Here is an 18,424-nt window from a genome sequence, read left to right as displayed (position 1 = left end):
CGCCTGCACGTCTCGGCAGTGCATTGTCAGAAGCATAGCCTAAACGCGATTCCGTTTTTACTGTCCGAGGTATTTCTGTCGAAGCTGCACCCTGGGGAAGAAGATGTACAATTCAACCCCTGGCACAACGTAGAGGCCGTCAACGAACTTGGCCAGTTCGTCTCATCGGTCTCGATATCGTGGAGCCTACGCAGTCGAGCAAAAAGAGAATATCGTCGGAGTATCAGCACCAAGTTTCATCGATGCCAGAAGGCGTCCACGGAGGCCACGAGGGCCTCCGTTCCAGTGAAGTCGTTTGTAAATACATAAATCCAATTTAATTAGCACCCGCTCATCTGATTACAGAGAAACCACCACCAATCGAACATCGGTTCGATTTTCCGTCAGTCGTGCCGCGGAGGCCACTGAATCGCCCGTTCAAGTCACATTTGTTCCGTTCGTTCAGCCAGTCTCACCACGGAGACTAGAGAAACTGCATCAGTTCAGCTCCAGAATCATTATCAAATCCGTGCCAGCCAGATCCGAGAGTCCGACGTCGTCCCGTCACAGAAGGCAACCGCATTCAGCACCACAATCGTTTACCAGTAACTAGTCCCACCAGCCAAGAACAGCACAGTCTGTCCCAATCACGAGGAGCGAACCATGCGAACACTCTGGCAGACTACTCAAGGAATCCTCTTCTAGCAGCCAAAAAGGGTCTGCCAGGTAAGTTGTTCCGGTTTGTACTACACTCCTGCACGAAACTACATTCTCGTATCCCATCGCTTTGAGGAAATCAACATCACAATCCCAGATCAAACGGAAACCAACTGCATCGTCATCCACAAACAATCTGAACTGCATCGGCAGATAATCGTCAACGTCGTCACGATAGAGGCTATACATGGTGTGAACAATCCTGGCAGACTGTATTCCGCGGAAACATTCTTCAGGCAGCCGTAAAGGTCTGCCAGGTAAGTTGTTCCAGTTTTTACTGCACGTCGTCACGAAACTACATGTCATTTTTATCTGCTCCGAGGAAAACACCATCTCTGACGATGCACTCAGCAACCAATCATCCAGCAAAATTCAATCACGACCAACTGCAGCGAGCGCAATCGAGTGTGCACCAACCATCAACCGTCCCAACTGATCAGCTGTTATACGTGTTTCAAGGTCGTCTCGAATGCAACAGCAGCAAAGCTCATCAGTCGATCGACCACAACGTCGGCAGCAGAACAATGGTGTTTGTTATTTTTAAATGTTTTATGTATCTCTGTGTCTAGTATATAAGTAAGAATTAGCAGACCAAAACAAAACTAGGGATAATATTACGTAATTGTGGTTGAAACATGTAGATATTTCAAGGCGGCCGGCAAATGTTGTAGCCAAAAACAGACAGCCAACACGGACCGATCAATACGAGTCGTGAGTGACCAGATACGTTCCATAAGTATCGAAGGTAGAGCGCTCTCGTTCTAATGCACGTATTTGATCAGTCCGTTCCTATTTGTATGTCTAGTCTTTATGTGTGTATTATTCGTTCGTCATTGCTGATCGCTTCTCGATCGGTCAGCCGGTCAGCCTGTTATTTGTGTAAAAGTAGATAGAGCAGCAGAAGCAAATAGACCGTCGCGAAATATACGTCGTCCGTACCGTTTTTAATAAATGTATTTTGTGTTCGCGTTAATAAAGTTTAAGTGTTTTCGTCTCCAATAAATTTGTTACGTGTTTAGTTAAAAACCGCGAATTTTATAACTGTTGTCCGAAAGACCGGAATAAGTGCGCGAACACCTTCATTGATACATTTTTATCAGAATTGTTGATGTTTTTTTAGATTTTTTCCCATGTTATATAGGCAAAGACATATCCTCTATATAGAGCCCCCCCCCACAACACTGTGGCCCCGGGCCCCCACATTTGTAAATCCGGCCCTGTATATGGATTTTAATTTATTTAATCTAGTATCTACACACTTCATGTTAAGAGCTTAATATATGTATATAAAAATGAGTTTGAAATCCCTCTGAGGCAACAAAGTGCGCAAGTCGATGTGATATACACAGACTTGAAAACAGCGTTCGACAAAAATGACCATAAAATTTTGCTTGGCAAGCTGTCACGACTAGGAGCTTCAAATCGTTTTGTGTCATGGATCTCTGCTTATTTGACTAATAGGACATTATGCATAAAACTTGGATCTAGTGTTTCGCTGCCTTTCACCAGCACTTCCGGCGTACCACAAGGAAGCAATTTGGGGCCGATATTGATCGTCATTTTCTTCAATGATGTGGCTTCATCTTTAGGTTACAGGTGCAAACTTATTTACGCTGACGATACGAAGATCTACGTTGTTGTGCGCTGCTTTGAGGATTGTCTTCAGTTGCAAGCGCTGTTGGACACTTTCGTCAATTGGCAAGAACAAACTCGTCATCAGCACTCCCAAATGTCATGTGATGACCTTTCATCGTTCAAAAGAGCCAATAATTTTCGATTATCGCATCGACAATACTACCCTCAACAGAGTGGATCAAGTGACAGATCTGGGCGTTATATTGGACGCAAAACTTTCATTCAGTGCCCACTATTCGTCGATCATCTCCAAGGCTAATCGACAGCTTGGATTTATCTCTAGAATAGCCAACGATTTCACCGACCCATTCTGCCTAAAAGCGCTATATTGTTCCCTCGTTCGACCGATCTTAGAGAACGCTTCGATTGTTTGGGCTCCAAACGATGTAACATGGAATCTGAGAATCGAGCGGGTCCAAAAACGTTACGGCTGGCTCTCAGACATTTACCTTGGCGCGACCCAGTGAACCTGCCGCCATACCCTGATAGGTTCAGTTACTTGGACTTCAAAGTCTTGTCAGAAGGCACAATATAAAGGGTGAGTCGATAATTATTGTGCCATTCTCAAACTAAAGTAACTTTTTTCCTACTTCACCGAAATCAACCAAATTTAGCACAGTTTCTCCTTATAGTCTATTGTTCTCATCTGTGTAATTGGGCAGTTGTCAGTGAGATTCCGGTTGATATAGTATTAATTAAGTTAAAAGACCACATAAAGATGTTGTACAATCACATGCTAAAATCTAAAATGATGTTATCGTGCCTTGGAAAAGTTAATGATTATACATTATCCGATCATTTTGATGTTCGTCAATAGCTTTCAAGAAGGGTTCTCGGTTAAACATAAGCCTGGAACTGGGAGAAAACCAGACACAATGCGCATAAACAGACCAGAGAACGTTGATTATGTGTTTCAAGTGGGGCCCGAACATGTCCACATGGAGGGCGTCAATCAAAAATGTTGTGATTTTTTTTAACGCATCCTAAATTTGAACCGATACCAAAAATAATACATATATACATATTAAACTACTGTAAAAATTTGGATTCATTTCGTTAACTGTAGACAGTTTGCGAATTAGTTGAAGGTAGGGTGGCACAATAATTAACGACTCACCCTTTACAGCAGGCAAAAATCATCGTCCAGCTTCTCAACGGAGATATTGACTGCCCTCATCTCCTATCGCTGATTGACTTCCGAGCGCCGACTAGGATGTTAAGGCACCGTAGCTTGATGCAATCACAATTTCATCGATCGAATTACGGCTACAACCAATCCATTTGTGCAATGATTCGTATGTTTAGTTCGGTATGTCCACTAGTAAATTTGTCAGTAGAATTAGGAAGTCAAATTTATTGTAGCTAGTACGTAACATCATTCATTAAGACAACTGTTAGATGAATTATACTATTAAATAAATAAATAAAACTCACAAACGGCTGACTCTTGCACGGTTCGATTCGTTTTCATGGTGGCTGTGTTTATATGTACAAAAAGTTACGAAAATCAACTAGAAAAGTAACAAAATTGAAAAACAACTGATTTTCTATGAGCTGGGAAGGAAATCAACACGACCGAAATGAAATCAAGAGAGTGCGGTGCTATTTTGAGCTCAACAGTTGTCAAACCACCATAAGACGGCAAGACAAAGTTTGCCGGGACAGCTAGTACTTAATAAATTTTCACAATTGATCAATAGCATGAAACGAGCTCACTGATTTAATAGCATCTATCTTTCGAGTGGTAATTGAACACAGCTTTTGTCCGTGTGACGCTTTGACTTTGCATCCTCTCCGCGATGTCCAAATTTCCATGTTTTACTTGCGGATGCTTTGTCGTAGCACCAGCATCCAGAGTACCGTTTAAGCGTGAACTCACAAACAACTAGAAATTATATTTATTTACAAGAACTTAAGCAACTGAATGATCCATATCTAACCCGAATACGCAACATATTCAAAACAATGCACGCGCTACGCTGGCCGTTGGTATGCTCTCGTGCCCATCAGTTAGAGCCAAGGAGCATATTTAATCACTCTTCACCTCTCGCGAATACGTAAATGATGACGCACGACAAGAAAACTGGACGGTCATGATTTCATGACAGAAGATCTTTTATAGTTTCATGACTTGAATGACTGACCCTTGGCCAGTAAACCCTGATTTATTGTTATGAGGTTCTTCAGGATTTTTTTTTGAAGACGGTAGATTGCCAGCATCAGGGTCTTCGCTTACTTAAATCCCCTCGACCCAGTCGGAGCATTTGGCTGCTTTGCTGGTTTCCCAGTCAAGCAAGATTTGTCACTATTTTGTTCGATGCATCAGAAGTTTAATTTGATGCTTTATTTCATGGAAGAAGCCGGAGTGGGCTGTTCCAAACTTATAATCAAAAAAATATTCACACTTCAGGCCAAACATGTCTAAAGGTCCAATCTGCAGAAGAGAGGCTCTCTTTGGTTTCCCTCTCTTTCGTTAATATCTCAGCTGTGTATTTGTATTATGATTGTCTCCTTGCATTGAACGATGGTTAAAACAATCGTCTTTTGATTTGTACTGCAAAAATAGTTGAAAATTGTACCATTACATTGCAATAATTTAACGAGAAAGTGAACAAAGAGAGCCTCTCAAATGCAGATAGGACCTATTGAAATGTTTGGCCTGACTTCTTGATTGTGCCCATCAACCGTAAAACAATAGTTTATCGTGTAATTCACTAATGGTATTTTGCTCCTTTTGTTTTTTTTTCATCTGAGAGCCTATTAACCACTGCGTCCTAGACTGTGTCCATTATTTGGGAATATGTATTGTAGTGGTATGATCCATATCCTGTCACAATTGAGCTGTGATGGACATTGGTTGATAAAGCACTGGCTTTCAAGAAGCACCAGAATCTTATCTGTGCTGGCTTCTGCACTCACTAAAATTCCTACTAAAATTTCTTCTGGAATTCCAGCAGTAGTGCTTTTTATCCTTGTCATTATTCTTGAATTTCTGCAAATGATTCTACTGGATTCCCTCCAAAATCGTCTTTGAAATTTCTCCATATTACTTACTAGGTTTCCAGCAAGAGCTCTTTTCGAGAATCCTGAACGAAAAATCCCAAGATCAGGGATGAAAACACTCACATGTAGCTCAGCTCTCAGCTCAGAAGTCTGCAAACAGAAAAACAGTGTATGGAGGACTTTTACCTTGCAGTTTTATCTAAAAGTTCGCCCAGAAGAGTAAGGGTCGCAAACGCATATTGAAGCCGTAAAAGAGCAATGAAGGCGACTCTTGGTGGAGAGCCGGATTCATAGCTCAGCGACGACTTTGGTATACGTGTGCGACCCTAAATTTGTTCAACAAACTTTAAGATAAAGTTACCTCAACTGGCTAAGAATATCACTACGGATTGCCTAATCCGGTGGTAAAAGTCCACCAAATAAGCGACCCCTAATTCATGGTGTTAAGCGTACCGTGCCTAGGAATGAATGGTTAGGGGGGTCTAATAAAAACTTAACCGTGAACGGAGCCTGTGGAGTACCAGGGCACCCTCCACAGTATGTTGCCCTTACTGTGTTAAACGGAGCAATGACGCAGTGGACCTTATTTGTCTCCGGGATAATCGGCCACTTTTCTTACGTCTCAATTCCGAGGCTTAATAAAAGTGGGTAAATGATTTTTTTTTATGGCAGGAATTAAGTTCGTACAGGTAAACCTTCATCACGCAAAAGGTGCTTCTGCTGTGTTGAGTCGAAGGTTCAAAAAAGAAGGACTGGAAGTGGCGCTTATTCAAGAGCCGTGGTTCAACAAACGAAAGATTCTTGGTGTTCTGACACAAAATAGTAAACTATTTTATGATGAGCAACAAGATTCTCTCAGAACCGCTGTCTTAGTACGCAAAACGTTAAAATGCTATCCTATTACAGAGTTTATCAGAAAGGACATTGTTGCGGTCATGGTAGAGGTACCAACCACTAGAGGTAAAACTGAGATCGCTGTGGCTTCAGCTTACTTTCCTGGTGATGTTCCTGAGGTACCTCCTCCTGAGATCGCATCATTTGTTCAATTCTGTAAAGAAAACAACAAATCGTTTATCATTGGCTGTGACACCAATGCGCATCACACGGTTTGGGGTAGTACGGATATTAACAGTCGAGGTGAGTCACTATTAGAGTATCTGTCTTCCAACAATATAGACATTTGCAATAATGGTGATAAACCTACTTTCTCAAATGTAATCAGACAAGAGGTCTTGGATCTAACACTGTGCAATGCTGCAATCTTTGACAAGATCACAAACTGGCACGTGTCAGATGAGATTTCTCTATCTGATCATAAACACATAATCTTCAATTGGAGTGGTGGAGATTACTCTAGAACCGCATTTAGAAATCCCAGGAGGACAAACTGGGATCAATATGTAGAATTGTTGAATACGCATTCATTTACAATGGGAGAAACTATTGATTCAACCCAAAAGTTGGAATCATTTTCTCAAAGGGTAAATGAAAGTATCATCAATTCCTTTAACGGAAGTTGTCCCACCATACAATCGTCTTCTACTAGAGACGTGCCATGGTGGAACTTTAAACTGGATCGCCTTAGAAAATTTTCTCGTAAAATGTTCAACAGAGCGAAACAAACGGGAGATTGGACTCAGTACAGGAAAGCCCTGACTGATTACAACAACGAAATACGAAAATCGAAAAGAAAGTCTTGGATGCTGACATGTGAAAACATAAACAGCACTCCTGTAGTTGCAAGACTACAGAAAACGCTCGCAAAAGATCATTCAAATGAACTGGGAAACCTGAAGCGCGACGATGGAGCTTTTACCAAAACTCCTCGTGAAACTTTGGATTTAATGATGGAAACCCATTTTCCGGGTTCGGTTCTAAGTGTGGATTCCAATGATACTATATCTCTGGAAGGTGAAGGATGTCCTAGTATAAACTCTTCGGAGTCAACTAGGACAATAAACACCACCTCAGATTTAGCTGATGAAATCTTCACGAAGGCCAGAGTGGAAAATGCAATTACACTAAATTCTTTTTTACACGATCTTTTTTTACGCGGTTTTATTTTACACGATTTTTTTTACACGATTTTCTCGAAATTACGCGATGTGCTTTTGGAAAGATTCTTCTCTCCTGGTCGCTATTTACTTCCGACGGGGCTCAAATTTCTACCAGAGATCTCTCTTATCATCCTTGATACCCTGTCAAAATTTTAAGATGATCCGATAAAAAAAGTTTTGAAAACTTTTTTTACACGATTTTTTTTACGCGGAACAAAAAATCGCGTAAAAACAGAATTTAGTGTAGATCTTTTCAGCCTTTTAAATCTGCAGGAGTTGATGGGATATTTCCAGCACTGATTCAAAATGGAGAAGCGGTGTTGGTACCATCACTAATTGAGATGTTCAAGGCTAGTTTAAGATTGAATTACGTTCCATCAAAATGGAGACTTGTAAAAGTTATCTTTATACCAAAAAAGGGGAAGCGAGACAAGACGCATCCCAAAGCATACAGGCCAATTAGTCTTTCTTCAGTTTTGTTGAAGACTATGGAAAAGGTTTTGAAGGATTTTATCAATTCTTCTTACATAAAAGACCATCCCCTATCTGACTTCCAGTTTGCTTATCAATCTGGTAAGTCAACGGTTACAGCACTTCATTCGCTAGTAACAAAAGTGGAAAAAACGTTTTCAGCAAAAGAAATAGCTCTATGCGCCTTTTTAGACATAGAAGGAGCATTTGATAATGCCTCCTATTCATCTATGAAGCGTGCCATGGAGAACAAAAACTTCGACCAATGTATCATACATTGGATTTATACTGTGCTTGCAAAAAGAGAAATCACCTCTGAGCTGGGAAGTTCTTCTATAACAGTAAGAGCAACGAAAGGTTGCCCTCAAGGAGGAGCCCTCTCACCACTAATGTGGTCCTTGGTTGTAGACGATCTTCTAAGAAGCTTGAAGGAAAAAGGTTTCGAAGTTGTGGGCTTTGCAGACGATATAGTCATAATAGTGAGAGGAAAGTATGACGAAACTGTTTCGGAGGGAATGCAAAGGGCTCTAAACTATACACATTCATGGTGTATTAAGGAGGGCCTTAGCATCAACCCGTCAAAAGTCGTAATTGTCCCTTTCACTAGGATAAGGAAGATCAACCTAAAAGCTTTTCGGCTTGGAGGGATACAAATTCATCCTAGTGATCGAGTCAAATACTTAGGTTTGATACTGGATGCTAAACTGAACTGGAATGCTCAAATTGAGTCCGTGATCGGTAAGGCAACAAGTGCGTTCTGGTTATGCTCCAAAACTATTGGCAGGAAGTGGGGCTTGAAACCAAAAATGATAATGTGGATTTATACTGCCATAATCCGCCCAAAAGTGACGTATGCTTCGTTTGTCTGGTGGCCAAAAACGAAAGAGGCTACCACACAAACAAAGCTTGCCAAAATTCAACGTCTTGCGTCCATTGCTGTTACAGGAGCGATGCGAAGCACTCCATCAAAAGCTTTAGATGCGATTCTCAATCTGATACCTTTGCACGAGTACGTGCAATTAGAAGCAGAAAAGGAATTGCTGAGACTTGAACGAGTTGAAATGTTTATGCCAGGTGATCTTGTAGGTCACCTGAGCATTTCACAATACTTCCAAAATAGGCCAGTAATGAAAATGATTGAAGACTGGATGAAACCTGTGGAGAACCATGATGTTCCTTACAAGTTGCACGAAACAACTCGTGCAGATTGGGAAGTCGGAGGTCCCACTGTTCGTCAAGGGTCAAACAAATTCTTCACAGATGGCTCAAAAGTTGGAATAAAAACGGGAGCGGGAATCTACGGCCCTGGAATACAAATTTCAGTGGCGATGGGACACTATCCTACGGTGTTTCAAGCAGAGATTCTTGCTATTTAGAAATGCGCAAATATCTGCCTTGAGAGAAAATACAGATACGCAAATATTTGTATTTTCTCAGATAGTCAAGCTGCACTAAAAGCATTGTGCGCTTACAAATGTACTTCAAAGCTTGTCTGGGAATGCATTCTTTCACTACGCAGGCTGTGCCAAGGGAATTCAGTAAACTTATACTGGGTTCCAGGTCAACCATTCTGTGGTATATCAAACTGTACAATTAAAATGGACCTGAAACGCTGGGCTGAGCAGAGGGTGATATCCAATTGGATGGACGTCAAAAATTGCAATCAGTCAAAACGATTTATAACACCAAATGCTTATAAAACCAAAAAGCTCTTAGAGCTCATCAAGAGAGCTCTATGTACATACACTGGCCTAGTAACTGGACACTGCCCGAGCAGGTATCACTTGAAAAATATTGGCCATATTCAGAGTGATATCTGTCGTTTCTGTAATACGGAACGTGAAACCTCGGAACATCTGCTTTGCAGTTGTGGTGCTTTATACACGCGCAGGCAAAGATTTCTAAATAGTGGTTGCTTGCAACCCAGTGAGATCTGGTCTGCAAAACCTGGGAAGGTCTTGGAGTTTATTAATTCCATTGCACCTGACTGGGAGACGACGCGTCGTGGCAGTAGCTGATTACTTGACACATGGTAATTAGCTGGCTAGATGCGAATATCAAAACGGGACATGCCACAAAAGTTCAGCCTATTGGACGCAGTGGCTTAATTTCCCCAACAGGGGAGGAAAAAAAAAAAGATAAAGCTACAAATTAAAACTTCTCAATACACTGTTTTTTGATTGCAGGCTTCTGAGCTGAGAGAATAGCAAATGAGTGTATCTGAGAACAAGTGAGTGTTTCCATCCATTTTTCCTTCAGGATTCTCGGAATGGTCTCTTTCTGAAAACCTAATAGGAAATTTGAAATAAATTCCAAAGACGATTTTGGAGAGAATCCAGTAGAATCATTTGCAGAAATCCTAAAATAACAGCAAGGATGAAAAGCACTCCTGCTGGAATGCCAGAAGAAATTTTGGTAGGAATCCTAGTACGAAGTCTTGGAGCAACCCCAGAAGGAACTCCTGGAAAAAATATGAATGAATCCAAGATGGATGTCATGGACGAATGCCATAAGGAATTCTTCGAATAATCGCAGAAGGAACTCCTGATGGAATTTCAGATATTTATTAGAAGAAACCCTAAGAAAAATTTCTGTGGTAGCCCAACCAAATGGAACTTTTGAAATTTAGTCAATTTCACCGAATTTTAAGTTTGACAGATGGACGAGGACATTTCATAGAATCAAGGAGAAATTGTCTAACTTTACTTTTTTTTCGGTAAAAATGTTTACTCAGCGTTGGGATTTCGATAAACCATTACCGAAGTCAGTGATTTTTTTTCTAGCTGTGTATAAGAATATCCATAGGAAAATGTGGGCAATCACGAACTGGCCTCTTCTCAAGAGGAAACATGTTCCCGAAGGACATCTTATTGTGTTCAATGTGTCCAAAAATTCACAAAATGTCTTAGAAAACATTTTGAGGCTTTTTTGAAACACTAAAGAGCTGTTGTTTTGCTTAATTTTGAAGATTGATATGTCGTAAGACCCAATTCAGAAAAAAATCACATACTGGCCAATTCTTAGAGGGAACCAGGCTCCAGAAGTATCTCTGGTTATGGCTATGACAAATAGTCCTGAAATATTTTCTAGAGTTATTGTCTTGTGAAATCACGAAAATTGTCGCAAGACAGGGTTCATAAATAATCACAAACTGGCCACTTCCCCGGGGGCGCTAGGTTCCTGGAGTACCTTTGATAGTAACCAATATGTCCAGAAAGTCTCGAACTACCTTCTAGACTTCTTGTTTTGTAAAATCATGTACATTGATATGCTGCAGCATATGAGGTTTCAGCTATAACGTTACAATGCACAATGGGTCCAGAGCCGCATTTACGAAGACAAAAACGTTTGTGCCTTAACCTTAAGTTTTAGATACATGATGTCTTTGAGAAAGTTTCTTCATATTTTTCGACCTTTTTTCGCATCATTGTGAAATTAGGGTTGTCCCTCTAGTTTAGCTGATCCAAACATCTGCTTTTTAATAGTTTTATGTACGCTTACAAAATGTTTTACAAGTTGTAAAAGAACTTATTTGGAGCAAGTTTGTCGAAGAAACCATTGTCCTATCTCTTATGGTTCCTAACTTATAATTTTCTGAAATAATCATGTTAGGGTGATCCATGAAATTCAGTTTTCTTGCAATAACTTTTAATCCATTGGTTTCTCGTAAAAACTTTGTTCCGAGCACATTTTTAGAACTATCAATGACGCATCATATTTTTTCCAAAGAGCTCAATGTTCTATCTCACACAGTTAAAAAAATATTGGCTTTTTTCTTCAAAAAATCACTTTTTTTTCAAAAAGTCATATCTCGAAAAGGAGCAAATGGATTTTCAATCGCTGAATTGCATTGAAAAGATCGTACTCTGTTCTATTGATGGTAAAAAATTGGGAGTACCTTTTTTGTTTGAAGCTATTGAATTTAAAAAATACGGTTTTTTACATAGAAAATCTATTGTAACTCCTAGAATCGATGAGATACAATATTGTGAATTTTTGGATGCTCTGGAAGTGCTCAGAACAAAGAATAGCGAAAAAATCAATGCATAAAATTATATTGAATAAAAACGGATTTTCATATGGAAAACAAAACATTTCAAGAGCATGAGCAATGTATCTATTGCAGAGTTACAGCTGTATATCTGTGTTCTGATTATTGCGGATACAGGCTTTATGCTCTCTATGGAATAACTTTTCATCGGAAAATCCATGGGTCTTGATTAGAGAACGAGCGAAAGGTTTCAGGATTAAAAGCTTGCTGTGAGTTGTCCACATCCTTAAATACCTGGTATTCTTATTTGTATCAATTATAAGTTACGTACACTTTCTATCTTTAACTTGCACAGTATCTAGTGCCGGATTAAGGAGGGGGCCAAGGGGGGTCTGGGCCCACATTTTGGGGGCCCCCACAAAATTTAACTTCAAGAAAAAAAAAGTGAAGCAAGAAACTTCTCTCGATTTGATTATTACCATAAGAACTTCACATTACTGTCTACTTGCGAGATGTATGTGATATATTGTGATTCTTTGAAGAAATAGAAATATGTAGAAGAAATACTGAAATTTAAAATGTTTTCTTCTTTTAACTTTTTAACATTTATTTTTGTTTGTGCCATTCTTCAAGATAATTTACCGAAAATCTTGAAGAAAACCTTTGTCTGAATTCTAGAGGAACTCTATAAATTGAAGAGTCAAAAAGTTCCTGCTGAATTTGTTTGCTTACAAAGAACACTAAAAGTGTTGAATTTTTTTTTTTTAGATGAAATCTAGCATGAATTAGGTAGGTTGTTTATTTTTAAGAATTTTAGTCCTAATTTCTTGAATTGAGAGATTTGATTAGTGAAATAAGAATGAATTCATGGCGAGTTTCTGAGAAAAAAATAGAAGAAATTTGTGAAGAAATAGATCGGAATATAGAATTCTATTGGAAATTTAGTTACAAACTCTATCAGAAACTTATCACGGATCCCCGCTAAAATTTATTCAACATTTTCAATAAGAATTTCCACTGGAAATTCCTCTTTGATTTCAACGTTTTGTGGAAAATTCTTTTGGAAGCTCGATGAAACCTTGCCTAGCAGTCGCGGTAGAACACACTCGCAAAAAAAAACATTTTAACCTACCTTTCATTAATACATCTTTATAAAAATCATTAATCATCATTACTACAAATCTAGTACTACACCGAACGTGCCCCATTGCGAATGAAATAATCAACTATTGCCATGGTGACCGCGGTCACGCTGGATAATAACTAGGGGAACGAACCCCATTTTAAGCATAGTGCTCCCATTTTGATCCTATCGAAAACAAAACTAATAAGCGCTATTTGTTTTGTTTCTTTTTTTTGTATTTTGGTTAGGTCTGGGCATGCATGATAATAAAAAAAACGTCTGTTTTTGGAATAGGATAAACATGGGGACATAAGCTGCAGAAGGGTGCACATACTCTACACAGCTTTTTATGCTGTTTAGTAAAGCCCCTTAATAATAAAGTTATTTTAAGCAATGCAAAAGTGTTAAGGATCTTGTGATTATGGTGTGACTTTGATATTTGTGGTCGGTTTGCCAGCAAAGCTTATTTCGTAACAGTAATTTTTTAAAACTAATTCTAAAAATTTCGCAGTTTACGAGTCATTAACGGTACAACATTTCCAATCAAATTTTCAACGGTATACATATGTTGTTGTTGTTGTTGATGATGATGATGATGATGATGATGATGATGATGATGATGATGATGGTGTTCCAAAATCTGCGAAATATCGTGGCACACGTCTGCAACATCAGCCGTTTGCGTTGAGCGAGAATAACTTAGGTAGTATTTATAATAGGATTTTCTGTAACAGTTCCACATTTGGGTAGCGTTCAACAACTTACTTTTCACCCTAGTTGTACACTGGAACCTCTTTTTATGCATATGGCTGGGACTGCATAAATTAAAAAGGTGCATAAAAATAACATGCATAAAAAGAGGTTTTAGTGTACCAAATGCTTTTGAAACCCAATTTCAAGAATTGTCGCATCCATACTGTTCAACTTGATTACGCCTCTGCTCTGCCCTTAATTATGTGAGGGCGGTGTGATCTTAAGAGCGAATATTTTTCTACAAAACAAACAACATTGAAATCAATAAAGTCAGTTATTTTTTAAATTTCGGTCAAGTTGTTCCATTGGTTTTTCTTTTTGAACGAAAATTACGCGTTTGAAACACAGTCTTTTGCTTGGATTAGCCTACACAACAGAAAAAAAATAACCTAGAGACGTTCACGACCAAAACATCGCCGCAAACCAAAAAGAAAGCTTCCGGGCTCAACCGGGATTTGAACCCGGGACCTCTCGCACCCAAAGCGAGAATCATACCCCTAGACCATTGAGCCGCTGATGGTTTGTGTCACGGCTAAATCCAAATAGCTGCGCACTTTTAAACAAACCTAATAGCTTCCACGGTGGGTAATCACCCGCGAAATTATAATCGAAAAAGTGAAAGGCAAACACTTCAGGTGCGGCTATTTTCGGTCGGCACGCGCAATCCAGACACACAAGTAAGACGTTCGTTCGTACTCGATGGGAGGAGGTTTTATGCGGTGACGCGAGTACTTCGCCTTCAACCCGCGAGCTCGCGGTACGAATATTCCAATCAGCGGTCAAAACAACAACACAAGCAACCTTGTTTATCGTCACATGATTCTATGCATTACTAGCTGGCTGGGTTGTTTACCCATAAGAACGAAGGGTAGATAGGTAGGTATGCCTATCTGACGCATTTCTTATTTTGCTACGATCGGCACGGTAAAGGCGCTAGCCATGGTCGCGCGCGGGTATTCCCAGCCTGCCGCTACTTAGTATAGAGTCGCATTCGACATAAACACTATACTGTCGCTCTGTTGCCGTGATCGTCGTCATCATCCTCGCCACCAACTACTCAAATAACAACAACGACAACAGCGTCGTCGTAAGCTTGGCAATAAGTCCGGTACGTGGTGGAACCCGCGTCAGAGATTCGATGACTTCACACATGACATTGGAACGATGCTCTGAAGTGGCTCGGAAGAATGATTATGCAGTTACGATGCAATTACACCAAGAAGTGAAATCTGGCGACGGTGGTGACTTTATGACAAACAATTATCCGAGCCGAAGTCGTATTAGTTATCATTCATATTTGACTGATTTGAATTGGGTTAAGCATTTCTATATGATAAAGCAATGAATTCTTGAAATATTTCTGAAAACATGGTGAATATTCTACACAACAAGACTGCTCCAACACTGACGATACCAAAAATTGATCTGTATAGTATCTGGCGTCACAAGGGGAAAGCATATCATCGTATTAAAGCCATCCAAAGAAGGTCGTAAAAATTTAACTCCCAATAGCGAGAGCACGTTCCATCCTACCCACCAATAATGGAATGGTTGGTTTGGGTTTTCTTCATTAAACAAGGCACTCGCTCGCGACTCACTCTCCAGCCAGTTGGTGTGGATGAGTTACGGCACTCAGATAACACGTGTCGCGTTCCTGTTTTGCCTCTCCTTCCTTCCGCTTGCTTGCCAGATACAAAGTACCGATCGAATTGAAATTTAATTCGCCTTGTGGACACCAGGACAACCAGCTCTCACGCTATATGCACTCTAGAAAGATTTTGCCAAATGATGACGCTCAACCAGCATATACCGAATGGTGCTCTCGACTTGCTTCACTCCCCTTCTCAATCAGTATTTTTTATTCACATACCTATTTATCAACTCGAACACTGGTCGGCAGTGGTTCATAAATGTTTTTGATTATCCAGAATGACGTACTGAAGCTTCCTTAACATTGTTGATTTGCTCTCTTATATGATTTTTCCAGATATATTGCAATAAAGTTACAAAAAAAATGACAACATATGCGATGAAAATTGTCCCTCAACCGTACATATATGCGATAATGACTTTAAATAGTACTTAATACGATGTATAGCGTGCATCATTATGCGATCCCTGGTTGTCTGGAACATACACACAGTTTTTTTATGTTTTTAATAACCTTGATTGTCTAGACCACCGTAACGGACAGTTGGTCGCTATAATGATTTGATAAAAAAAATACGAGTCTGATTATTTTTGATTAACTACAAACTCACCGACAATCGGAATTGTACTACAGGCATACCTCGATAGTACGTACACCACCGCTTCGTTTAGTGTACGTACTATCGAAACGTACGTACTATCGAATCACACATTTTTATTCCAAATTTCATTTTCAAATCAAAGAATGTTATTTCTAGAACGTCAGGATTGCCAAAAAGTTACATGTGGCCTAAGGGTCCGTTTATAAATTACGTAATTTTGCTTGTTTAGGATCCTATCTTTATTGAAAAAATCTCCTTGTGCTCTGGGAATGCTTCGTAGAGGCATCTCGTCTCTGGGAACTTATAATGATTTTATTTGAATTATCTTTTAGAACTATCCAAACTGATCTAGATATAATTAAATCGATCTAGATCACTTATATCTTGTTATAGAAATAATCTAGAATTATTTTCTCCTGCAATATTTATTGCCGTCATATTTTCAAAATCTTCTGATCATTGCTTCTCCTAGGACACCTCCAAGAGTTTAAATTTTTCACAAGAAGGGATTCCTAGAGGTATCCCGGGATTCTTGGAGGAATTCAAGGAAAAATATTTGATGAATCTTGGAAAGAATTCCTGTAGGAATCTCGGAATATATTTCTGGAGGCATCTTGGAATGAAGTCAATGAGAAATCCCGGAACAAAATTTCTGGAGGTATTCAGGAAGAAATTCCTGAAGAAATCCTGGAAGTCCTGAAAGTATTACAGAAGAAATTCTTGGTAAAGTTTCGGAAGGAATCTCTGGAGAAATCTCTGAAAGAGAATGAAAAAAAAAAAGAAATTCTTTTCGAGATTCCTTCAAAAACTCCTTGCAACAATCTGTAAGGATTTATTCCTGGAATTTCATACGAGATTCTTCCCGGAGTATTCTTCAGGAATTCCTTCTAAAACCCTTCCAGAAATTATTCCTTCTGGGATTCCTATAATAATTTCACCAGGTAAACTTTGTGGGATTTTTCCAGAATTCTTTCGGAAATTCCTTCCGGAATTCCTCTGGGAATTTCTTCTGGGTGACTACTGACTATCAGGAATTACTTTTCAAGAACTTCTTCCGGGAATTCTTTCAGAAACTGATTCCGGGATTTCTTCGAGAACTTTTTCCAGGAATCATCTAGGGACTCTTTTTTGGCTTCTACCAAGAGCTCGGTCAGGAATTCGCTTCTGGAATTCTTTCAGGTGTTTGTAATGGAATTCATTTTGAATTATTTGGAGTATTTTGTTTTTGAAATTCCTCATGTAGTTTCTGTAAGAGTTTCTTGAATAAACACAGGAAAAAGCAACTTAGTTATAGCTTCCTCCTAGAGGAATTCTTGAATAAGTTTGTGGAGAAACCACAGAAGGAATACCTGGAAGAGTTTCAGAAAAAAAAAAATACTAAGGTAATCCTGGAAGGGGTAATGCTGAAGGAATCTCGAAATTAATTTCTACAGAAATTCAGGAATCTCTGGAAGAATCGCAGGAAACTTCCTGTAACAATCCTGGCAAGAGCTTCTGACGGAACCCCAGACGGTACCACTTAAGGAATCTCAGAAAAAAAAACAGTGCAGTGCCCTACGGCACTCAAAGTTTTTCAAATTTCCGAACTCATGGAAAACTGTCAAATATTTTATATGTATAGCAAATAAAAACGTTAATTGTTGGAAAAAAAAAAAATAACAGGTGAGTGAACTGAAATCAATGGTTTTGGTAAGTAACTTGATGGGTTTGATTCATGTTTTGGAGAGCAATCTTCACCGAGAAGTTTAGAAATAGAATCATCATGTGCCTTTTTATTTTATTACAACGTTCTATTAGTAAAGAACGCGTTTAGTTAATAACTGTGCAAGTGCTTATATACCACTAAACTGAGAAGCAGTCCTTCCCCAGTTGGGATGTAAGGCCAGAATGATGATGCCAGATATGATGACTGGCAGAAAATATCTCTGTAAAGCGAAGAATACTGCAATCATTACATCAAACGTATTCGTTCATGTATTTCATTTCGCTACATTTTAAAACTGCTCATAGGTTCCCAAACTTTTTAGGTGCGCGACCCCCTTTTGCCAGTTGACGTGCTTTCGGCGACCCACCATAGAAATTCCCTCATTTGTTGTTTGTTACAGTAAATTATTCAAATGACCCCCGCGACCCCCTGGATGACCCTGGGTTCGTAATTCGCAGTTTGGGAAACCATGTACTGAAAATCCGTGTTATAGGAGTCTGCATAACACAAATTCATAGTACCGGAATCTCTGCTATACGTCTACTAATGATTCGAGCTCATTTTTGTAGATTAAAAATTAACAAAATTTTGGTGTATGTACTATCGAGGCAAAATGTACGTACTATCGAGGGTACGTACTATCGAGGGTACGCACTAACGAGGGTACGTACTATCGAGGTACGCCTGTATATCGATTTTCTATGGAATGGCTGATAATCAAAAATAGTGCACTACAAT

The 18,424-nt window shown here is 39.4% G+C and overlaps 1 non-coding gene across 1 annotated transcript; it reads right to left on the bottom strand.

The window, feature by feature from the left end:
* Window positions 1-14,169: 14,169 nt before the first annotated feature.
* Trnap-ugg (transfer RNA proline (anticodon UGG)) lies at window positions 14,170-14,241 on the bottom strand. The gene has a single exon. It is a non-coding gene; the product is annotated as a tRNA-Pro (tRNA).
* Window positions 14,242-18,424: the final 4,183 nt, after the last annotated feature.

This window comes from Aedes albopictus, chromosome 3 (genome assembly GCF_035046485.1).
Source record: "Aedes albopictus strain Foshan chromosome 3, AalbF5, whole genome shotgun sequence".
NCBI classification, from domain to species: Eukaryota; Metazoa; Arthropoda; class Insecta; order Diptera; family Culicidae; genus Aedes; species Aedes albopictus.
This window is presented reverse-complemented; position numbering and strand designations above follow the sequence as displayed.